Genomic DNA, 23113 nt, shown 5'->3' on the forward strand with positions numbered 1-23113 from the left:
AGGTTTAAAAGCCTCACGAGCCAGGCAGGACTCGAACCTACAATCTTCTGATCCGAAGTCAGACGCGTTATCCATTACGCCACTGGCCCATAGAACATGCGCTTGCACGCCACCACAGAGAGCTCTACACTGCTACTAGTAGTACACTTCCCCATCTAAATTTTCACAGCAAGAAACTTGTGTTTCCTACTATTTTTATCAGGTTTAAAATATCATCTCCTTAAAACAGAAAAAGTGTTGATGTGTCGTGCTGAAATTCCGATTGATTTTGAATTCAAAGAAAAAAGGTTTTCTTCCAAAACACCATGAAATTGTCACATCTTGCAGACAATAGGTGTATTCCATGTTGAAAAGAGAAGAAAGAAAACCATGGAGCCTTTTACAGGTGTGAGAAGACCTCACAGTCGAAACACTGTTTCCGTTCTTCTCTTTTCAGCATGCAATAAACCCATTGCTTGTTCCTTTGCAGCCGAGGCATGCTGACGTAGCTACCCAGCTGAACATCTTGCAGACTCTACAGTACTTCTCTCCTGTAGAAGTAAAGCAGGGCTTGCTGGGTGAGCTTTTGCTCCGGTAAATTAGGTCACGTGTCATGTTAAATCACTTCTTCTAAACACAACATTTGCTGGTGCTAGCTTTCCCCATTAAAAAAAAGAGACATTTCCCTTACAGTACATGACATATCCTTTTTATTCTATCAATAAGTATAGAAATTAAACAAAAGAAAAAATGGTGTTGCCAAAGAATGCACAGCTTGGACATGAAAAGTGCCCGATAAATGCCATTTCTCATCATTTCTCTTGGCGTCAGTTCTGCTATTAAATGGGACGGAGGCAACGGGCTCAGAGAGCATGTTAAGTGCACACCGAACGCAGATGTGTCCAAGTGTCTGTAAAAGTGCGGTGCTCCCTTGTGGCTTAAAGTGCCCGCCTAGTAAGCAGGCGATCGTGGGTCTGAATACCAGTGGTGCCTCTCTCCGTGTCTTGTTGTGCCGAATGTCTCATTTCAGACAAACATGTACAGCTTGGTTCAGTTTAATGCAAGAATTCATTTCCTTTCTGGAATAACTTGTTTTTGAAGAAATCCATACAGCTTGTGAAAGATGAAATCCATTTCTTGGTTGTCAGTGGAAAAAGATTGCCGGCTGCAAGAAGCGCAAGTGATTGTTTTCTTTGACCATAAACCTGCAAATGTAGGGAGCACAAGCGGCCGTCAGTCTCTGTGGCGCAATCGGTTAGCGCGTTCGGCTGTTAACCGAAAGGTTGGTGGTTCAAGCCCACCCAGAGATGCATGTCTCAGTTTTTCCAATGTAAACATCATCACCGCTAAAGAAGATGGCGCAGAAGGCTCCACAGTTGAAACGTTGTGCTTCTTTTCTTCTCTTTTCAGCATGGAGTAAACCTTTGTTTGATCCTTTGCAGCCTAAGCATGCTGACGCAGCTACCTTTCTCTTAACGCGCCTCAATCATTATTCACCAAAACGATCAGCAGAATAAGTCACTTTGTGGTGATGTCACTCCTCTGCTTCACAAATGTCCTTAGTGACGGGCCATTTCTTTCTGCCATTTTTCCGGAGCGGTTATGGATTGCTCCATCATTTCCCTCTTACTTTCCATCACTAGATTGAAAAAAAAAACAGAAACAGGCTGACAGGACGACAATCAAATTGCAAAAACTCATCAAAGCACTCGATAAAGTATTTGAATCCACAAGTAGCTACAGATGTAGCCATTCAAAATGGGTGAGGTATTTCACGGCATACCGCGACACGCCCACCGGGGTATCACGCGGTATCACGTGTGTCACGTGACTAGCTATCCGGCGTCGCCTTGTAAAACCGCCAGGGGGAGCTTAACCTCTCATGTACAGCATTCGAGCCTTTAATTTTGAACTGTGTATCACAGCATGTTAATCATCAGTCATTCAAATGTTGGTATATTTTATGAAAGCAAGATTGCTCAGTTGGACAAAAGTACACAACCTACCTTTATCAGAAATATTTATGCATCAAAGCCTTTACTGAAGATATTACTAATAGTATTAATAATGGATGACTTTGGACAAGCTGTATACTCAAAGTATAATTTCTTTAGCACATTTGTACAAGCACTTGGAATCTGTCCAAGCCATACTTTGTCAGGCATTTTGTTTTACTTCAACGGGGCATAAAAACTTCCTTGCTTTTAACAGGGCGTTTCATAATTTCTACTACGAGAATGATTTAAAATGCGACACCTATCATTCAACTAGAGCTTAAAATATCACAAGGAAAAATACACACCGGTATTCCATTTCTCCCTAAACATTGTAAGCTTCGAAGTCTTTAACTAACGTGATACCGGATACGTCAACAAGCATACTTTTAGAATTTGATTAAAAGGGAATATAATATGGAATCGCGTATCTCAAGAATTTAATAACGGTATGATTATATCCGTGTACTGCGGCAGAACTGTGTAGGGCTGTTTCGCCTGCCTGATCATGCGAGCTGTCTTGTAGCCTCCTGGTCTAGGTGCGTGACTACCAACTGGCAGGTTGTGTGTTCGAATCCAGCTGCTGCTGGACCTTCCAGTTTTATTTATTTATTTTTTAATCGCGTAACATAAACATATTACCGTATGCAAACTGTACTGTATACAATATGTATATGTATATTTAATGTCTTAACTGTGCCCGTTTAAGTATTGAATATTCATATCTAATTTTACCACTGAAGGGAAATCTTAACATAAACATACAGTATATGGCTGGTCTCGGTACTTTAAAGAAAAAAATACACACCAGTATTCCATTTCTCCCTAAACATTGTAAGCTTCGAATGAAACCACTAAATAAAGACATAAATATAGAAATCTTAAGATTTGTTTTATTTAATGTTGGTAGCAGGATGAACTGTCAGAGTGTATATTTTGTCGCAAAGTTGCTACAAGATGTTAACAGTGAAAAAGGTATTTAGAAATGAGTTATTTCAAGATGAAAAAGAAAACATACACGAAACATGGTTTCATTACGACCAGAATCGGTCTTGAGATATTTTTAACTTGATTTACAGTATTTGAGAGGTATGTCTTAACACCGATACTACAGTGCTTAAGTACTGCTCACGTATATGTTTCTAGGTTTATATTATGCATTTCATACGGTCAAATTACTTTTGAGCAACTAATAAGAAGCGCGAAACGGTATGCGTTTTAGTTTCGTTTTGTGCTGGAACCCGTGGATTGATTAGAGATATCAAGTACATACAAGTCATTTTTTAAATGTTGTAGTTCGTCTTGAAAAAATGTTATGAGTACATCATCTATCAACAATTACACAGGTTCTGTTTCCATATTGCTGATTTTGGTTAGGTACAGTATTATCAAATCCAGTGGCGCTGTGTGTTACTTTACTGAGTCCCAATCTGTGATTGAAACCTGTAAAACCGGTTTAATTCGTCACAGCCAGCACTCTTCAGGTGTGAGGGTCTTCTGCTCAGAATGAAACGCTAAAATGTTTGTGTATATTCTAATGGTAGTGGGGGCAGGGTGTGTGGGAACAGGTTTGTTCTTCACACCTGAAACATTTTCTCTGAAAGGATTTTCTTCGAAGTTTAACCGATCTTGTTACAGCATGTTACAGTTTACTATTATTAACCATATTAATTTTAAGTGCTTAATGTAAAATCTTGTAAAAATATATTTTCATTGTTCAAATATACATTAATATACATTAAGTCTGACTATCATATAATAAGTTAAATACAAAACTAAAGAAAAAATAGGGTTAAATATAATTCAAAATATTTTGCTAACAATGTTAACTGTTTATGAATAATAAAATGTATTAACTAAGGAGTAGGATGGCACAGTTGTTAGTATGTTTTTTGTTTTGTTTCTTTTTCATAAATACAACAGTAGTACCTGATGTCTCAGTGGCTTTCAAAATTAAATTATGCATGCAAACCTGTGAACTAGAAAGATAACTAAGATTTTAATACTAATTAAATGACCGCGGGCACTTCCCACCCCCTCTACATTCTCAGAGTAGAACAGACTAACCTTCTAATGAAAGACGGTCCACCCCCCACGGACAGGAAAAGTGCCCACAGGCACTTAAACTTAATATGGTCAGTAACGGTAAACAGTAACATGGTAAGAAGGAGCACGTACAAACGTTTTTGAAATAACCACATGTAAGACTCTGATCCTAAAAATGTTTAGGGAGAAAGTGGAATACTGGTGTGCTTCCAGAAGAATCAGTATGGCTCAGAGATTAAATAAAACTTCACAGACATTAACGAAGAGCATAACGCGTGTACTGTATACACTGCAAGTACTGTACAACCCAACTCTCTGCAGGAGTGCTGGCTGTGACGAATTGAACCGGTTTCACGGGTATTTTCAAAGTAAGAGGCGAGATTTCCAGCGAAAGACACCCCCTCAAAAACCCAGTAAATACAGTACTTACTAGTTAAAGGCTAGGCTCCCGACTACGGCGAAAGGAACCCTTCTTTCATTAGAAGACAATGAACATATTTTAGCCCTGAATGAATTAATAGCAAACATGGTTTACATAAAAGACATTTTTCCAAGAAAGTTTAGCCTTTGTCACTAATGAAACCACTAAATAAAGACATAAATAGAAAAATCTTAAGATTTTTAAAATACATGACTTTGCTAAAATTTATTTGAAAATAAAAACAATTACAACCGCCAGGGGAAAGAGAGAACAGGGGAGGGATGTTGGTTTTGCATAAGGGGCGGGGCTATGGAAAGTAGGTATGTTTGGGAATGTGTAGTTACATGTTCTGGCTGTTTGTGAATTATCGTTGTTGAGTATGGAGTGTTGAGGTATTGATTTTGTGTAATGCTTTATGTTGAAAATTGAGGTGGATTTTGTTTATGATAAACAGGATAAACTGGGATGGGAGGAAGGTTTGGTTTTGCATAAGGGGCGGGATTATGATAATTGGAGGACTTTGCGAGTGTAAAATGGTTTGATTATTTGATTTTGTATTGTGGTTGTTATCTATGTTTTTGGTTGGTATTATGTTTATATGGTTGTTTTTGTTGGTTGGTTGTTATTATGGTTATTAATAATACGATCTATAGTTGAAATCTGAGCCTAAATAAAAAGAAAAAGCAAGTGATTAGGTTTATGAGCAATCTAATTACTTATTCGTTTAAAAAGCTATATAAAATAAAGTTTATTATTAATTTGCTGGACAGAGCGGTGAACATTATTATGCATAAGACAAAGATAACGATCCTGATCAGTTTAGAAATCTGTGTACGCTGTAAGGTTTTTACTTCTTAAACTTTTAAAATACACGTTTTGAATAGAAAGAAATCCTCTTCCTGGTATAGCACACCAGCACGTCTTTTTTCTCCAATCAGAGGGGTCAGCCAATCACCATTCTGCGTTGGGTAGCAACGGGTGACTGTTCTCAGGCGGAAGATGTAAACAGCTTAATGTTCGTGTTAAATATTTTTTTTTAATTCAATTAAACGGGCACAGTTAAGACATTAAATATACATATACATACTGTATACAGTACAGTTTGCATACGGTAATATGTTTATGTTACGCGATTAAAAAATAAATAAATAAAAATGAAAAGTCCAGCAGCAGCTGGATTCGAACACACAACCTGCCAGTTGGTAGTCACGCACCTAGACCAGTAGGCTACAAGACAGCTCGCATGATCAGGCAGGCGAAACAGCCCTACATAGCTCTGCCGCAGTACACGGATATAATCATACCGTTATTAAATTCTTTAGATACGCGATTCCATATTATATTCCCTTTTAATCAAATTCTAAAAGTATGCTTGTTGACTCCGGTATCACGTTAGTTAAAGACTTCGAAGCTTACAATGTTTAGGGAGAAATGGAATACTGGTGTGTATTTTTTTCTTTAAAGTACCAAGACCAGCTATATACTGTATGTTTACGTTCCAAAATTAATATCGTTTATGGCCTTCACACGCGTTACAGTATGCTCCTATTCTTTTTATGCTCAGCTACTAAGATTTCCCTTCAGTGGTAAAATTCAATATCTACAACGGGCACAGTAAAGACGTTTACAGTAAGTCTTTCTACGACAGACCAACGGACCACGAGTGCCCCTGTCGGTCAACCAATCACGCACCGCGGTATCGCGTGTCATCTTACCTGCGGTACGTGTCTGTACCGCTTACTTTGAATGGCTGCATCTGTACGAGCAACTTTGTCCTGGCTTGCATGAAAGTCGGAAAATGTCAAAAAGAAAAAGATGGTGGCTTTTTCATATTCGTTCTTTTATTTTTAGTTCGTTGGCTCTTCTGTCCATTGTCCTCCTGCCTGGCTCTTGACCTGTGACTGTCTGAACGCACACAGTAAAATTTCATGTGGGGGATTTGTCCTGAGCCTCTGTGAAAGACCCACCCACCCCTATAAATAACTGCTCTAGAAACACATGAATGCAAAACTAAACCACAGCTTAAAGAGGAGCTTGTCATGACCGCCAGGCAGTTAAGACCAACTCATAAGCGATCTAATCAGCACCAGCAGTGGGTGATTATTAACAAACGCCGCCGCACGAGTTAACCCACCTGCACACACTCCACCGTGCGGTACGCAGTGCTATTTTTACCATCTTTACCTGCTTCCCGCTGCTCGGTATTGAGTCTACTCCTTGAGAGCTCTACCTGGCGTTTTTCCATTACCTCGTTTATTCTGGATATTGGACTCCCCTTCTGCCTTTTCGACTTTGGACCTCGCCTCTCACCTCGGACTGTTTGCCACCAGTGTTCTCCCTGGATTACGACTTACCTTACGCCTCTTGACCACGAAACAAAGCAAAGCAGAGCAAAACAAAACGAACAAACGAAAACCCTCACATCCCGCACTTGCATATAACGCCGTTACGTGCCCAAGCGGTATTGTATGTCATCCTAGCACTGCACCCCGGGGCGTACGGTATATGGGAACGAGCACACGCCACGAATCGTCTCGAATCACTCCCTACAGCTGTAAGGCGCTTTGAAGCGTGCACCCCCAACATTCTTCTTTGCGCATCTGTGAAAGGTAAACTCTTGAGCAAACTCTGAACCAGCTCTAAGGAAACTAATCCGATTAGACGTTACTTTGACTCATCCTTTAAGGGACCCTTGTTAATTGGAGAAATCAATGATTTCGAATGAATTCTGTATGCGTTAAAAGACAGCTATACACAGAAAACATGCAGGACACTGCTCATGATGTTTCCCGAGCCGAAACACAGTGCGTTTTTCCAAGCCATTTGACAAAGCCCGCCCACTGAAAACTGCAGCAGATCGTGTAAAGGCGATCAACTTTGTAACTACTGCACGCACAGGAAGCAGAATAAATTCCTCTTTTCAAACTGTCAAAGGTTTGCTGCAGGACATCGCACAATCTCTTTTGAACGGGGACAAACGATTTCTTATGGGGCGCAGTAAGTACAGACGTTTATAAAGCTCCACTCATGCCGACGATGCAGCATGAAGAAGCGCAACCTAACGTTTGACAGACAAAAGCCGGGCGCCGCTACGAGCAATATGAAATCAAACTGACAGCACACGGCGTTTCGCGCTGACTCAAAAGTGATCTCGACAGACGCTGTTCTCTGCATAACGCTGAAAGAGCTAAAGAGCGTTTCTGTTGAAACGTAACAAGCTCGTTTCTTTCTATCATGATGTTACCATGACAAAATCTGTCTTTAAACACCTTGCTCAGTCTCTGACGAGACTGTCAAAAATTGCTTTCGCCGATTGTATTGCAAACCGGCGGAAGGGGGGTATTGGGAAAAGTTTTCAACTAGTAATAATCGCGCCTCGGCTAAACCTCACAGGCTAAGATACTGCCACTGCGCAAAGCTAACGGTTGCCAGGCAACCGCGGGGATCCTACGGAAATCGTTATCAATCGTCTCATGGCATGTCGTTGCTGTAACGCTTCATATTTGTCGTCTTCTTCTTCTAGCTTGAGGTTTTGAAGAATTTCATGACAGACAAGGGCTCCGTCGGAAACAAAGGGCGTTGTGAGAAAATCGTTGCTTATTTTCAGCAGCAGGAATACAACCCTTTAAATACAAGATGACAGAACAATGACGAAGGGCATGCCAGGAGGAACTCATGCACTACAGAGGAAAGGGGGCGGGCACGTACAGTTCACATTCAAGCCACAAGTACTCTTCTCGGATGTTGCATAAACAAATCCTAACGTCCTGAAAGCATTGCAGCATGTTTGTGTCCCACTTCCCGTGGTTGTACGACGACTGACACGAACGGACAAACACAATCTGTGGCGTTTAGCGTGACATAGTCTTGCAGGCATCGTGCTGTCTCACTGCAATACTATACCGCTGGAGGAAACAGCCCGGGTTCGATGAGCCTTGGAATGTGACTAGGAAAGTGAAGCCTTTTGAAAGAGGTAAAACACTGCTCAAAAGAACTGAGGGAGAATCTTACAGGGGATTCTGAGCGGTGTCTAAATAAATAAATTCTTCAGCGTCCACGGATGGCATTTTGCAGCTGGAAACAGATGTCGACGCTTTTTGAACAGAGCACCAAAAAAGCGTCTTTTTTGAAGGTACAGGTATTGAGCATTGGTGGTTCAGTGGAAGAATTCTTGCCTGCCAAGTAAGAGGCTCGGGTTCGATTCCTGGCCAATGCAGTGGCTTTTGCATGCTCACCACTATACCACCAACACACGCCCACAGGATCCCAGCAAGACACCACCAGAGAATGCTCACGATTTCGGAAGCTGTCTCCGGGACATTCTGATTCCACACATCCTGAATAAATCATGATATTGTTAGTTGCTGTAGCTAGACGTTCAAATGAGTTTCATGGCCAGATGGACTGTTTCCTCCAGCGGTATAGTATTGCAGTGAGACAGCACGATGCCTGCAAGACTATGTCACGCTAAACGCCACAGATTGTGTTTGTCCGAATTTGAACTTTCACAAAAGCATGCTAGCAGACAAATGCGCCTCAGAGGACTTAAGGCTGGCTTCAAGTTGGAATGATAAAGTCTCCCCGTCCGGTTAGGAAAAGGGAACTTTGTTAGACAGAAAGAAGGAAGTAACAATAACGGAGAATTGTGTGCAAGGATTTTAGAAGCTGCGCAGCCCTGCAGTTTCAATAGCCCTTTTATTCGTGTTAGATGCTGGAATTGCCTTTTTTTGACGCTCTTACGAATGCGATGTCAACGAAAACAGAACAAAGCACAAAAAAACCCTCAAGTCCTGCAGTTGGATAGAATGCCGTTACACGTCCAAGCCGTATTTGACTTCATCCTACCATTGCAACACGGGGCGTATATGGAAACGAACACACGCTACGAATTGTCTCTAATCAGTCCCTACAGTTGTAAGGCGCCTGGAAGCATGCACCCCCATCATTAATCTTTGCGCATCTGTGCAAGGTAAACTCTGGAGCAGTCTTTGAAACGGCTCAAAGGAAACACGTGATTGATTCCATGTGCATCTGGGGTTCATATCTTATTTACATTTAATTCAAGGGAAAGGCTTGGGTCAGTTTCAGACGGCCTCCAACAGCGAGATTCAAGCGCCCCACCTTCAGCCCAATCTGCGCCACCAGAACGCCAACGGCTCCTCTGCGCTCCGGGGTGCGGTTGTGACCCCGTAACCTAAAGTGTTGGTGGCAGACAAATGGAGACTAACAGGTGACGTCCTAGGACATGACTACATTGTGACACTCGGTGGGTGACCATTGCTTGGAAAAGAGTGCGAGGCCCCTTTAGAAAAACATTTTGTTAACAGGCATTCTGCCTCAGCCTAAACACCTATAGCTTGAAAAGCGCATGCTATTAGACAGGCACCTCTGCAAGACCTTAAGAGTCTCTTAAACTAGTGATAGTAAGGTGTTCCCAATGGGCGATGTTTGGCTTTCAAATCATCTCTCCTTGGAAGCGCCGAGATGCAGCTGTTTAAGGCTTAGAAGCAGCTGACTGTTTCACTACCTAGCTGATCACTGTCAGTCAGGGAGCTCAGAGGTGAAAAGCCTGTCTCAGAGACAATTCGCCGTCGATCAGTTCAATATGTTCCGTACCAGCGTGAGTGTGGAACAGTGTTTTCAAGTGATCGCTGTTCTGTCATGTTGACGCCGAGTGAATCTTTCTTTGGCAACATGGGCAGGCTGACAGCAAAAGTAATGGCAAATTTCTTGACTTATTTCTGAATATGAATGTTCTTTAGAAAAGGGATGCGGCGTTGCTTCTCCCCCGTGTAAAGGTCACGCATTCCAGACGTGGTTATGAGCGAACAGTTGCCGCAAGTGTTTGAAAAGAGCAAGCAGCCATGCCCCGTGTGAGGATCAAACTCAGGACCTTCAGATAAAGAGACTGACGCGCTACCAACTACGCCAACGAGGCCAGCTGCAGTGCACAGCCGGAAAGTTTGCCTCATATGGATTTCAGTCGCCCGTTCCCTAATCTTTAGACGCCCTCTGCTGGATGTTGCATTTGCCTTTTGATCTCACCGATACTTTTTTGGTCTGTTTCTGTTGCGAGTCCGTTTTTCAGATCTCACCTAGCACAAGTCTCTCTGGCTGAAGTGGCCTCTCTGCTTCAGCATCGTGCCGTCACTCAGCCATTAAAAACGTCACTCGGACTTCTGACATGCTGACATGAAATGTCAAGAGAGAGTGGCGGAGACGCTTAAGGCAGAGAGAAGATGAAGAGGGGGCGTGGCTGTGAAATGATTGACAGCTGCATGACGCTCTCCATGCAAGGTGTGACCACAGGCTAAAGGACACCTTTCGGCACATCAAGCTCTAAGCACACACCTGGAGGACGTGGGAAACGATCCCGCTACCTCTCGCATGCAAAGCGAGCGCTGTACCATGCAAGCTAACCCCCCTCGCTGGGGCTCATGCCTCGGTGTCGCCTAGTGCCGCTTGTTCCCCTCTTACCGGGTGCAGTTCACTGCCCTTCGTCTGCAAGGCAGTCGTGTAATTGCGGCTTTCTTGACTTATTGATGAAGGTCTGACTGGACGAGCGAATGACGCCTCTCCCCCGTCCTCAAGCTCGCTGACAGGATAAAATAGAAAGTGCTGCCGTGGCTCATTGGTTTAGGGGTATGATTCTCACTTAGGGTGTGGGAGGTCCCAGGTTCAACTCCCGGCTGAGCCCTTGTGTGCTCTTTTTGTCCTCGTCCACAAGACTGGGAACTGATATCCACATCACCTTGCAGCATCTGCTTATGGCAAATGATGGAATGTGACTAATGACTGAACGAGCCTGGTGAATACTCATCACGTGGCACAATGAGAGCGTGCAGTCAGCTGTCCAAGGCAGCAACCTCATTGCTCGTTCAAAAGAACACGTACTGAAAACTCATCACCACTATGTCGTAAATGAGCACCGCGATCGCTTGTTGTCATGCGTCCTTACTTGGGAAATGCAGAAGCAAAAACTGCCCTCTCTCAGCCACCGAAACGTGTGCGGCTCGCCTTGCACTCTCTGCGCCTCGCATATTTATGGAGCTGTCTGCTCTTCTTTCTGTTGAAGTACGCAAGTTACGGGGCGTACTGCAGACTATGATGTGCTCAATGACAGCTTTCAAGATTTGAAAACTATGAGCTTGATGGCTCAAGTCGAACGAATGTGGTTGTTACGCAATTGATGATCAAACGCACATATTCTAACGATTCGTGAGAGTATGTTCTAAAGATCCTTGGCTCGATCCCGGGTTTCGGCATTTTGTTTCATCGCTCCCTTTGTTCCTCTCTCCAGCGCCCCCTGCCTAAAATGACGCGTCCTTTTCTCAGCCCGAAACGCAAGCGATACACCAGCAACAAACCCTACAGGTTTACGTAGTGTAGTGGTTATCACGTTTGCCTAACATGTGAAAGGTCCCAGGTTCGAGACAGGGTGCAAACAGCCTCTTCTTGCACGCTCCTGCACTTCACAGAGGTCTTGAACCACCAGTCATTTGTTCCCAATGTATTTCCGGTGCCTTCATGCACTCTTGTACCAAACGCACGTTCCTTCTGTACGCGGAGCCGATCATTTGCAATTGGGCTGTGCCGACAGACCAGGACGAGCTCTGTCGGCTCAAAAGCAGCGCAGGACCTGCAAGAACAACAGAAAGATTAGCATCCAGCGGGGGCTTCTTAGTAAGCCCAAGATCTCATCAAGAATCGGCTCCAGCAACAGGGCTGGGCGCATTGTTCCATTCTCCGACCACTCTCGGTGTAAACAAGTCCCTCCTGGTCTCTGCTTGAATTGCACTTTCCTGCGTTTGCTTTGGTGTAACTGGCTTCCCCTGCATGGGCGAATGTGAAGAAGATCCTTAGTAAGTCATTGAAGAAACCCGAGAAGAGGTCGGAGTGGCCTCTGTCGTTCATCAACGATCCAGTCAGGCAGTACTCCTCTGTAAAGCGCCGTTCGTTCACATCGATTGGCTTTTTTTTGCCTTCATTCGTGCAAGTAGTAAAAGCAGACGCCCCTATTCTGCCGTGACCCGGATTCGAACAGGGGTTGTTGCGGCCACAACGCAAAGTACTGACCACTATACGATCACGGCGAGTTACCGATACACACGTGGCAGGGCGGAAAAGGCTGTGCTCTCTTCATGTGACATAATTCGGAAAAGTCCTGACGTTGCATTTCAACTGAGCCCCAGTATACATCGACCCTTCGACACTCTGAGTGACAACTCTCTTGCGTGTTTTCTAATATTTCTGTAGTTTGCTTGCATGATGCCCGGAAGAGCAGGGTTGTGCGCTCCTATATGGTCTAGCGGTTAGGATTCCTGGTTTTCACCCAGGCGGCCCGGGTTCGACTTTGGTATGGGAACGTGTCAGTTTTACCTCCTGCTTTCCAAAAGATCAGCACCGTGTACAAAGGAGCCGCATTAAAACTACTCAAACGTGCAAAACGTGCGAGAAGAGGGGGCGCTTGTTTCCAGCCGAAACTTCTTGCGTGTGAGATGAGCGTACCATCGCTGCAGGAGGTGGGAGGGTTACTCTGGTAGACAGGGCTGACCTTTGGCAATAGGATTTATACTCTCCAAGATGATATTTGCAGTTTCTGGAGAGGCGATTTTCTCCACTTCAGTAGCCCGATTTCGTCGATTGCGTGGAGAGGGCTGTAGAATGTTGCGCCGCCTTTCCTGCTCCGTCCATGACAGGCGTGCTGGACTCTGGAGAGAGCACAGTCCATCAGCGCACACCAATAAAGGCACTGGAAGCCGCTGAATCGCATTGGCGAAGCTCAGCACTGGGCCGCTGGGCACATCTTACCACTGTTTCCGTAGTGTAGTGGTTATCACGTTCGCCTCACACGCGAAAGGTCCCCGGGTGGAAACGGACTTCAGACTTCTTTTGTCGCCACGCACAAAAGGGGATTGGGGATTCGCCTAGCGCTGTTATCGAACAGACCCACTCACCTCTTAGTGTGGCGGGATCTGCACAGTGCATGTCGCAGCGCATCCTGCTTTCACTTCAATGCGCGTCCTGATGTACCCCTGTCTCCCGCGTGACAGGTGGGGACAGGTGACAGGTCCTATACTAACGAGGAAGACATCGCTCTCTCCGACCCCCCGGCATCGTGTCCCGACCCACCGTGCTGGAAGCCGACGCGTGCTGTGATTCCTTTACGGAGCAGAAATGACAACCGAGGAGCCGAGAGATCATTTCAGCATTTCGCGTCTGAACGGAAAACACAAACGACCAACTCAGAATGGCTTGCCTTTGACGCTTTTCAAAGCGTTCTTTGTGCACGACGACTGCGCCGCCTAGCAGATACAAATGGGTTGTACAACTTTGAACTAGTAAATGGAAGAGGGCTAAGCCTTTTAGCCCAGGTTCGATCTGTCTCCCAGAATCACCAGGGCGCACACACACACACCCGTGCCGTTGAAGTGCTCTGCTTCATTTCTAAGGGCAACTCAACATTCACTCCTACCCCGAGTGCAGAAAAGACAGCGTCCGCAGCAACAACAGCTCAGGTCTCTGCACAGGAGCTAAGCTGCCCCCATCTCCTCTGCTCTGCGGCTCCTGCAGAGCGGAGTCCTGCCTGGAGCCGTGTTTGCAGGCGGCGGCTCCCCACGCTCTGTCTGTGCGTCGTGAAATTAATTAATAACGTTAATAAATTTATAAAGTTAATTTATAAAGTTAATAAAGTTATAAATTAGAAATTAATAACGATATAATTATATTCATGTACCGCAACACAAGAATAGTACACGCTGTACATTGTCTGTCGATAATGTTTCTGTAGTGCTTTAGTGGGTTAGGTTCCTGACTTCCATGTCACACGGTCTATGATTGAATCCCATGGAACTATGACTTTATTTTTTAACAAACATTTCTTTGAAAAAATGAAACGTTTCCCTTGGTCAGAGATTAAATAAAACCTCACTTTTTTAGGTTTTACTGTGCAGAGTGAGGTTTTACCTCACTTTTTTTGAGCAGAAGGTTTACTGTGACCTGAGAAGGGCCGGCATCCAATCACAGTGGTAAATACACACAAGCTCTCACTCATCTGAGCTACACGGCTACCAAGATGATCTCGGGTGCGCCGAGCTGGTACGGAACATATTGAACTGATCGATGGCGAATTGTCTCTCAGACAGGCTTTTCACCTCTAAGCTCCCTGACTGACAGTGATCAGCTAGGTAGTGAAACAGTCAGCTGCTTCTAAGCCTTAAACAGCTGCATCTCGGCGCTTCCACGGAGAGATGATTTGAAAGCCGAACATCACCCATTGGGAACACCTTACTATCACTAGTTTAAGAGACTCTTAAGGTCTTGCAGAGGTGCCTGTCTAATAGCATGCGCTTTGCAAGCTATAGGTGTTTAGGCTGAGGCAGAATGCCTAACAAAATGTTTTTCTAAAGGTGTGTCCAAGTGGCTGCAAAAGGACAACACTCCTGGGGTGCTGTGGCTTAGTTGGTTAAAGCGCCTGTCTAGTAAACAGGAAATCCTGGGTTCGAATCCCAGCGGTGCCTTCTTTGTTCTGTCTTCTTGAACAGTACTGGTCATTATGGACAACCGCCTACGGCTAGACTTAATTAAATGCAAGTATTCATTTCCTGTCTTTAACGCGACTTGTTTTTCTTAAAATGGATGCAACTTGCAAAACATGAAATACAAACCTTGCTAATCAGCGCTAGCGGCTGGCAAAAAAAAAAGAAGTCAGCAATGTTTTTTTCTTTAACCTTAACCCTACTAATGGAGAAGAGTTAAACGACCGAGTCTATGCAGCTTAAACGGTGCGCACGTCGGGTTCTTAGCTGGTAAATCACGCTCACCCCAGTCCTTAATCTTTTAAAGAGGATACAAAATTGAACCTAGTCGCCACATCACATACATCCTGTTCAATGATAAAAAGGTAACATCTATCCTCGCTCCAGACTAAATCTCACATTGAGGGCATATTTTTTTTCACTTTACCGTGAGTCGGGCTCAGCTGCACAGAGGAGAGAGCAGAGCAATGAGGTCACGGGGACAGGGGAGTCACACGCTGGCGGTTTGAATACGCGGAAGATCACTGAGGGATCCACAGTATATGGACCCTCCGTGCGCCATCAGTCCGCACTCCGGACTCTGAATCCTGCCATCCGAGTTAAGATCTCGGCGGAACCTGAGGCACAGTTCCTTCTTAAAACGTAATCTGGTGAGCATTTCTAGAATCGTACTTGTATAGATGCAGCCTTTAATGTGTTGCTAGGTTAAAATTGATGACTTCTTGTATTTCAGTAGGCAACTGCCCTCTTGATTTCGGATTTAATTTCTTTATTACAGGGGCGCTTTTATGATGACAGAGTCATGTTCAGGTACTTTGCTTGATGGAGGAAGCTCATTTCGGACTCTGTGATCTGCTCACTTGGAAAGGTCTGCTGTACTACTACAAGAGAGAAGTAGAGTCTGGAAGAAGGGACAATTTTATGATGCTTTGGAAGGTAATGTTTTTTTTTTCTTTGAAATCGAAATGAATCAGAATAGCAGTGCAAAAGACAAACTCTTGGTTTGGTTTAAAGAGATATGGTTTTAAAACAGACAACATGTAGAAAACAGGTGTTTCTCACTTTTGGAAAAGAATGGACCGGGGGTAATAATTTACTAGTTGCAGGGCTGAGCTCACTGGGTTACAGTCCTGCAGTGTTACACCAGGTCCAGTGGCGCAATGGATAAGGCGTCTGATTACGAATCAGGAGATTGTAGGTTCGACTCCTACCTGGCTCGGGTCATTTTTAAACGCATCGGGCTGCTCCCTAAGTAGTCTGTGCTACTTACTGCATTGTAATCGTACCCAGTAAGAGATTTCCTTCATCTAAATGAACTGCACCTGACAGCTTTAGAAAAACACCTGGGCTCAGTACGGTGCTGAGAGCTCAGCGTTGCTGTTCTAATTAGCACGCACTGCATCGGCTATGAGCCCGAACCTTTCAATTATTCCGATCAGTAAGTCAACACGTAGTCCACATGAACGGTAGAAATATTCTCTTGTCTGTCTCTTGTTTGTATAGAACTGAATGTCCCTGACAATGTACTGTTAGTTTTAATTGAAGAACGGCATTTGTGTTCAAATATACCAGACAAGTTTATGTAACTGCTCATGCGACACTCAGTTGTAATTAGTCAAGAAATAAAGTCGAACAACAGCTGCGGGTTTGATTCTGAACGTATCAGATTGCAGCGCCTTTTACTTCCATTGACAAATGATAGAGATTCGAAGAGAGATCCTTCAGATCAGCAAGCAAACCCACGGCTATTTCGGTTTTCTATCTAGGCAACGTTGGTGTTTGCAATAGCATACATGAAAGCGTGATGCAATTTCTGTGGCTACATTTGTTGCACGTCATGCACAGTAAGAGTGTTTCTAACACCAAATAAAAAGTCAACAATTAGCGATCACGCCTTCTCCTCAGTTAACCCACTGAAACCCTTGCTGTTAACAGTTCTTTACTGCGTGCTTTACCAGCACCTACATATCGTGTCGGTTCTTTCAGCTTTATTCATTAGGTTTTCAAAGGCATAAGCAGAGCACCAGAGGTGCGAAGGCAAAGTGTGTGGTTATCTGAAGAATTGATGTCCATGGCAGCAGGTCCAAGCGATTTCGCGTTGTTATAGTACCAGGAAAGGAGAAGCAGCACTTCGCCTCTGCCGCGCAGGCACAAGGCGACATGCGGCAGACGCCGGAGTCGGCAGGTTTCGAACCTGCCCGAGGAGTCCCCAACGCATTTCGAGCCCATCGCCTTAACCACTCGACCACGACAAAAGCGAGCCCGCCTCCGCCGCATTCCTCCTATAATCAAACACGGACTGCGAGGTGGCTGCGGATACCTTTTTAAAGTTGCTCTCCGTTAAAAAAAAAATACCTTTCACAAGATACGTGCCGGCAGACAGACACACCTCAGAGGGTTTAAGGCTGGCTTCACGTTCAAATGATAAAGTCCCCCCGTCCGGATGTCAAAATGCAACTTTGGCAGACAGAACAAACATCAACAAACCACAAATGTGGACAAGGATTTTACAAGCTGCACCACACTGCACTTTCAAAAGCATTTACGTTCGTGTTAGACGCAGGACTTGCCTTTGATTTGCGCGCTTACGAACGCCATGGAAAACGAAACAAAACTAAAGCCCTCAGCTCCTGCACGTGATTATAATGGCGTTACGTGTCGAAGCAGTAATTTACGTCATCCTACCACTGCAACACGGGGAATAGAGAGAAATGAGCACACGCTACGAATCGTCTCAATCACTCCCTAGAGTCGTAAGGCGCATTGAAGGGTGCACCCCCATCATTAATCGTTGCGCCTCTGTGAAAGGAAAGCTCTTGGGCAGTCTTTGAAACAGCTCGGATGAAACACTTGATTGCTTCCATGTGCATCTGGAGCCCACCCAGTGGGCAAAAGACGTATAATATACGTCTATTAAACGCATACCTTATACGTCTAAATGTGGTCTACAATTCGTGTAGAATGAAATTCTAATATACGTCTAAAGTTATACGTCAATTATACGTCTATGTTTAGACGTTCATTATACATAAATGGTTGGAGTTCTATTATACGGATAAATTTAGAGGACTATTATACATATATGGTTGGAGTTCCGGATAACTTTAGAGGTCTATTATACGGATAACTTTAGAGGACTATTATACGTATATGGGTAGAGGTCTATTATACATCAAAGATAGATTTTATAGGTGTAGAAACAAGTAAACCAAGCCAATGATTAGATTTAGAAATGTATTCTGAAAATACACATTCACACCTGAAACATATGTATTTCAAATTATACATTGTATACAATCAATCAACAATCAACATATGGGCAATAATCATAAAAAAACACAACTAGTCTTAAACTTCAGCTACAAATTCTGGTAACATGGCAATATACAGTATAGTAATGACAAACACAAAACTAATTACATTAACACACTAACTCAAAACCACATTTTGATTCAAATATACATTTTAAAATGTACAACTTCTATATTTCCAAGAAAAAAAAATATTACAATGGAAGTTAAGATGATTTTTTTCCACTATTTGCAAACCCTGTCTAATTGTCCTAACAGTTAGAACCAAAAACCTATTATTTTCAGTGTCCAGATCTCCTGGCCCCCTGTCTTTCATATGCATTCTTCAAGTAACACATTGCATGCTCCTTTATTTCTTTTTCTGTTGATGTAGGGTGGGACTTCAGCACCGCAGCTAGGAGAAAATTATATAATATTACTTCCCAAATAAATGATGATTAATATCTTCTTTAGTATAATCTAAAAAGTGAACGGTTTACTAAGCTCAAAACTGAAATAAATGTATAAAATTTGGCTTGCATCATAGCAGTTGAGCAATAAAGTCTGTCCTAATTAAAGAGTACCCAAAGTTTGAAAGTACAACATAGAATAAGAATAAGAGAAATGGCAAAACGATTTTGTGTCATCTTCCCCATTCACACTATTTTATGTGCCATTTTTTGCTTATTCACGTACTATTTTAATCAAAATAATATTAAGAAAGATCTGTATGTATTCAGATAGTATTATTATTGTTCATACTTACTCGTCAAAAGAGGATTGCTGAAATATTTGCGGATATACTTCTACGTTTGAAAAACGTGTCCAAAATTGTGACCAACGAATACTAGCAATGCATTGTTGTATATAACCGGAAAATATGCTGGGTTCGATATTTTCTCAACGTATGCGTTTATTAATGTTGTCGATATTATGGTTGAAATATAACATTGATAATACATCGCGGCTATGTGCCATCGGTCACTGTTGTATGGTATTATATATAATGACATTATGGAATAGGATGGGGACAGGCCTGGCATCACGGGAGGAGGGGGGAATGTTGCCCCTTCAGTTTTGGGCAAAAAGATTTACCTAACTTAATTTGCGCCCTAAAAAAATAGTTGTACTTTGTCAATGGTCAGACAACACTAAATGACAGGAACAGTCACTCAGTCTGTTTGATGGGCAGGAGGGCTATCCGTCCAGGAACTGCACATATCAGTGTCGTTATTGAGTGTCAACATTACGATCCTGTTTGCTCAGGTGGACCGATTCCTTGCAGTAGTTTATCATTATACTTAAAATCGTTATATAACTAGGACTAGTTATAGCAGTCTGTGCTTTCTGTTGGTTTTACAACATTTTTTCTTAACGATTCAGAACGTCCATGTAGCTGCAAAAATGAACGCTTATGGTACTTTTCGCTCCAGGCAATACTCTCCAGTGAGAGTGACGAAAAATGTGAAACTGAACTTCATCGCAAATACCAGATTGCTAGTCGATATCTTCTATCATAAAGCACTAATTAATGGCATAGCTGCGAGATTTCATTTGGGTAGCTGCACCGTACAGCTCCGTTTCAACCGAAATATCACCCCCACTCAGAATTTCAGACGCCCCCCTACAGATTTTTCCCCGGGCACCGCGCACTGATGGGGGACGGGGTTTCCAGGAAATGGTATCAACTTTTCTCAAGAAAATAAAAATAGAAACTCTATAGGCACTCAAACATTTTACTGTTTTTTTTCAGGCAGGTGGCAAGACCCCTCCGCAAAACCCTTGTATGCCAAGCTGTGGGCATTGATTCGTCGAATATACGTATTGTAACGCAACGGGGGCTCAGGCGGGCGCCCTTGCCGCATTAGGTCGGCCCCTGCACCGTCCGGGGCTCGAACCCGGGACTTCCGCGTCTCTCTGCAGCGACCTAGCCCCGTGAGCTAAAGAGAGATCTCTCCACAGCCCAGTAGCTGTGGTCCTGCTATCACAGGGAAGGGCGGTGACGTCACCCGCTCTGGTACGCCGGCTCTTACACAGCGCCTGTCGGCCGTAAGCGTTACAGTATATTCACGGCGAAAATACGGCTATACGTATATATACGTCGCCTCGACGTATAATCAACGTCGAATTGCAACCGTAAAATCGACGACATTAATAAATGCATATATAACGTCGAAAACACATCTAACACTAGGAGTATACGGCACTCTGCACAGTGTACGAAGTAAATTATTTTCGCAGTAATTAATTTACACGTGTATAATAAATATAGTAAATATAATTAATTACTGCGAAAATAATTTACTTCGTACACTGTGCAGAGTGCCGTATACTCCTAGTGTTAGATGTGTTTTCGACGTTATATATGCGTTTATTAATGTTTATTTCACAGTGTCGTGCACCTTTTCATTGCTCTCGCTTTCAGAGCCTCCGCACGGCACACGACTCGACATCAGGAAGCACATTGAAGTGAAAGCAGGGAGCGCTGCGACATGCACTGTGCAGATCCCGCCACACTAAGAGGTATATAAGCGTCAAAGGCAAGTCATTCCGAGTTGGTCGTTTGTGTTTTCCGTTCAGACGCGAAATGCTGAAATGATCTCTCGGCTCCTCGGTTGTCATTTCTGCTCCGTAAAGGAATCACAGCACGAGTCGGCTTCCAGCACGGTGGGTCGGGACACGATGCCGGGGGTCGGAGAGAGTGATGTCTTCCTCGTTAGTATAGGACCTGTCACGTGGACCTGTCACCTGTCCCCACCTGTCACGCGGGAGACCGGGGTACATCAGGACGCGCATTGAAGTGAAAGCAGGATGCGCTGCGACATGCACTGTGCAGATCCCGCCACACTAAGAGGTGAGTGGGTCTGTTCGATCACAGCACTAGGCGAATCCCCAATCCCCTTTTGTGCGTGGCGACAGAAGAAGTCTGGTCTGTTTCCGCCCGGTTTCGATCCGGTTATCTTTCGCGTGTGAGGCGAACGTGATAACCACTACACTACGGAAACTGTGGTCAGATGTGCCCAGCGGCCCAGCGCTGAGCTTCGCCAATGCGATTCAGCTGCTTCCAGTGCCTTTATTGGGGTGCGCTGATGGACCGTGCTCTCTCTCCAGAGACCAGCACGCCTGTCATGGACGGAGCAGGAAAGACGGCACCACATTCTACAGCCCTCTCCACGCAATCGACGAAATCGGGCTACTGAAGTGGAGAAAATCGCCTCTCCAGAAAGTGCAAATATCATCTTGGAGAGTATAAATCCTATTGCCGAAGGTCAGCCCTGTCTACCAGAGTGACCCTCCCACCTCCTGCAGCGATGGTCAGCTCGTCTCACGCGAGAAGTTTCGGCTGGAAACAAGCGCCCCCTCTTCTCGTACGTTTTGCACGTTGAGTAGTTTTAATGCGGCTCCTTCGTACACAGTGCTGATCTTTTGGAAAGCAGGAGGCAAAATTGACACGTTCCCATACCGGGAGTCGAACCCGGGCCGCCTGGGTGAAAACCAGGAATCCTAACCGCTAGACCATATGGGAGTGCACAACCCTGCTGTTCCGGGCATCATGCAAGCAAACTACATAAATATGAGAAAACACGCAAGAGAGTTGTCACTCAGAGTGTCGAAGGGTCGATGTATACTGGGGCTCAGTTGAAATGCAACGTCAGGACTTTCCCGAATTATGTCACACGAAGAGAGCACAGCCTTTTCCGCCCTGCCACGTGTGTATTGGTAACTCGCCGTGATCGTATAGTGGTCAGTACTTTGCGTTGTGGCCGCAACAACCCCGGTTCGAATCCGGGTCACGGCAGAATAGGGGCGTCTGCTTTTACTACTTGCACGAATGAAGGCAAAAAAAAGCCAATTGATGTGAACGAACGGCGCTTTACAGAGGAGTACTGCCTGACTGGATCGTTGATGAACGACAGAGACCACTCCGACCTCTTCTCGGGTTTCTTCAATGACTTACTAAGGATCTTCTTCACATTCGCCCATGCAGGGGAAGCCAGTTACACCAAAGCAAACGCAGGAAAGTGCAATTCAAGCAGAGACCAGGAGGGACTTGTTTACACCGAGAGTGGTCGGAGAATGGAACAATGCGCCCAGCCCTGTTGCTGGAGCCGATTCTTGATGAGATCTTTGGCTCACTAAGAAGCCCCCGCTGGATGCTAATCTTTCTGTTGTTCTTGCAGGTCCTGCGCTGCTTTTGAGCCGACAGAGCTCGTCCTGATCTGTCGGCACAGCCCAATTGCAAATGATCGGCTCCGCATACAGAAGGAACGTGGGTTTGGTACAAGAGTGCATGAAGGCACCGGAAATACATTGGGAACAAATGACCGGTCGCTCAATACCTCTGTGAAGTACAGGAGCGTGCAAAACGAGGCTGTTTCCGCCCGGTCTCGAACCGGGGACCTTTCGCGTGTTAGGCGAATGTGATAGCCGCTACACTACGGAAACCTGTAGGGACTGCTGCTGGTGTCTCGCTTGCGTTTCGGGCTGAGAAAGGGACGCGTCACTTTAGGCAGAGGGCGCTGGAGAGAGGAACAAAGGGCGCGATGAAACAAAATGCCGAAACCCGGGATCGAGCCAGGGACCTTTAGAACATACTCTCACGAATCGTTAGAATACGTGCGTTTGATCATCAATTGCGTAACAACCACATTCGTTCGACTTGAGCCATCAAGCTCATAGTTTTCAAATCTTGAAAGCTGTCATTGAGCACATCATAGTCTGCAGTACGCCCCGTAACTTGCGTACTTCAACAGAAAGAAGAGCAGACAGCTCCATAAATATGCGAGGCGCAGAGAGTGCAAGGCGAGCCGCACACGTTTCGGTGGCTGAGAGAGGGCAGTTTTT

At 44.5% G+C, this 23113-nt stretch overlaps 7 non-coding genes across 7 annotated transcripts; 3 read left to right on the forward strand and 4 right to left on the reverse strand.

Moving 5' to 3' along the window:
* Positions 1 to 16: 16 nt before the first annotated feature.
* On the reverse strand, positions 17 to 89 carry trnar-ucg (transfer RNA arginine (anticodon UCG)). The gene has a single exon. It is a non-coding gene; the product is annotated as a tRNA-Arg (tRNA).
* A 1126-nt stretch (positions 90 to 1215) lies between these two features.
* On the forward strand, positions 1216 to 1289 carry trnan-guu (transfer RNA asparagine (anticodon GUU)). The gene has a single exon. It is a non-coding gene; the product is annotated as a tRNA-Asn (tRNA).
* Positions 1290 to 7718: 6429 nt separating this feature from the next.
* Positions 7719 to 7860, reverse strand: LOC138235151 (U4 spliceosomal RNA). Its single transcript, XR_011188036.1, has one exon. It is a non-coding gene; the product is annotated as a U4 spliceosomal RNA (small nuclear RNA).
* Positions 7861 to 14886: 7026 nt separating this feature from the next.
* trnat-agu (transfer RNA threonine (anticodon AGU)) lies at positions 14887 to 14960 on the forward strand. The gene has a single exon. It is a non-coding gene; the product is annotated as a tRNA-Thr (tRNA).
* Positions 14961 to 21722: 6762 nt separating this feature from the next.
* trnae-uuc (transfer RNA glutamic acid (anticodon UUC)) lies at positions 21723 to 21794 on the reverse strand. The gene has a single exon. It is a non-coding gene; the product is annotated as a tRNA-Glu (tRNA).
* Positions 21795 to 21995: 201 nt separating this feature from the next.
* On the forward strand, positions 21996 to 22067 carry trnah-gug (transfer RNA histidin (anticodon GUG)). Its single transcript has one exon. It is a non-coding gene; the product is annotated as a tRNA-His (tRNA).
* A 574-nt stretch (positions 22068 to 22641) lies between these two features.
* Positions 22642 to 22714, reverse strand: trnav-aac (transfer RNA valine (anticodon AAC)). Its single transcript has one exon. It is a non-coding gene; the product is annotated as a tRNA-Val (tRNA).
* Positions 22715 to 23113: the final 399 nt, after the last annotated feature.

This window comes from Lepisosteus oculatus, unplaced genomic scaffold (genome assembly GCF_040954835.1).
Source record: "Lepisosteus oculatus isolate fLepOcu1 unplaced genomic scaffold, fLepOcu1.hap2 HAP2_SCAFFOLD_78, whole genome shotgun sequence".
Lineage (NCBI taxonomy): Eukaryota > Metazoa > Chordata > Actinopteri > Semionotiformes > Lepisosteidae > Lepisosteus > Lepisosteus oculatus.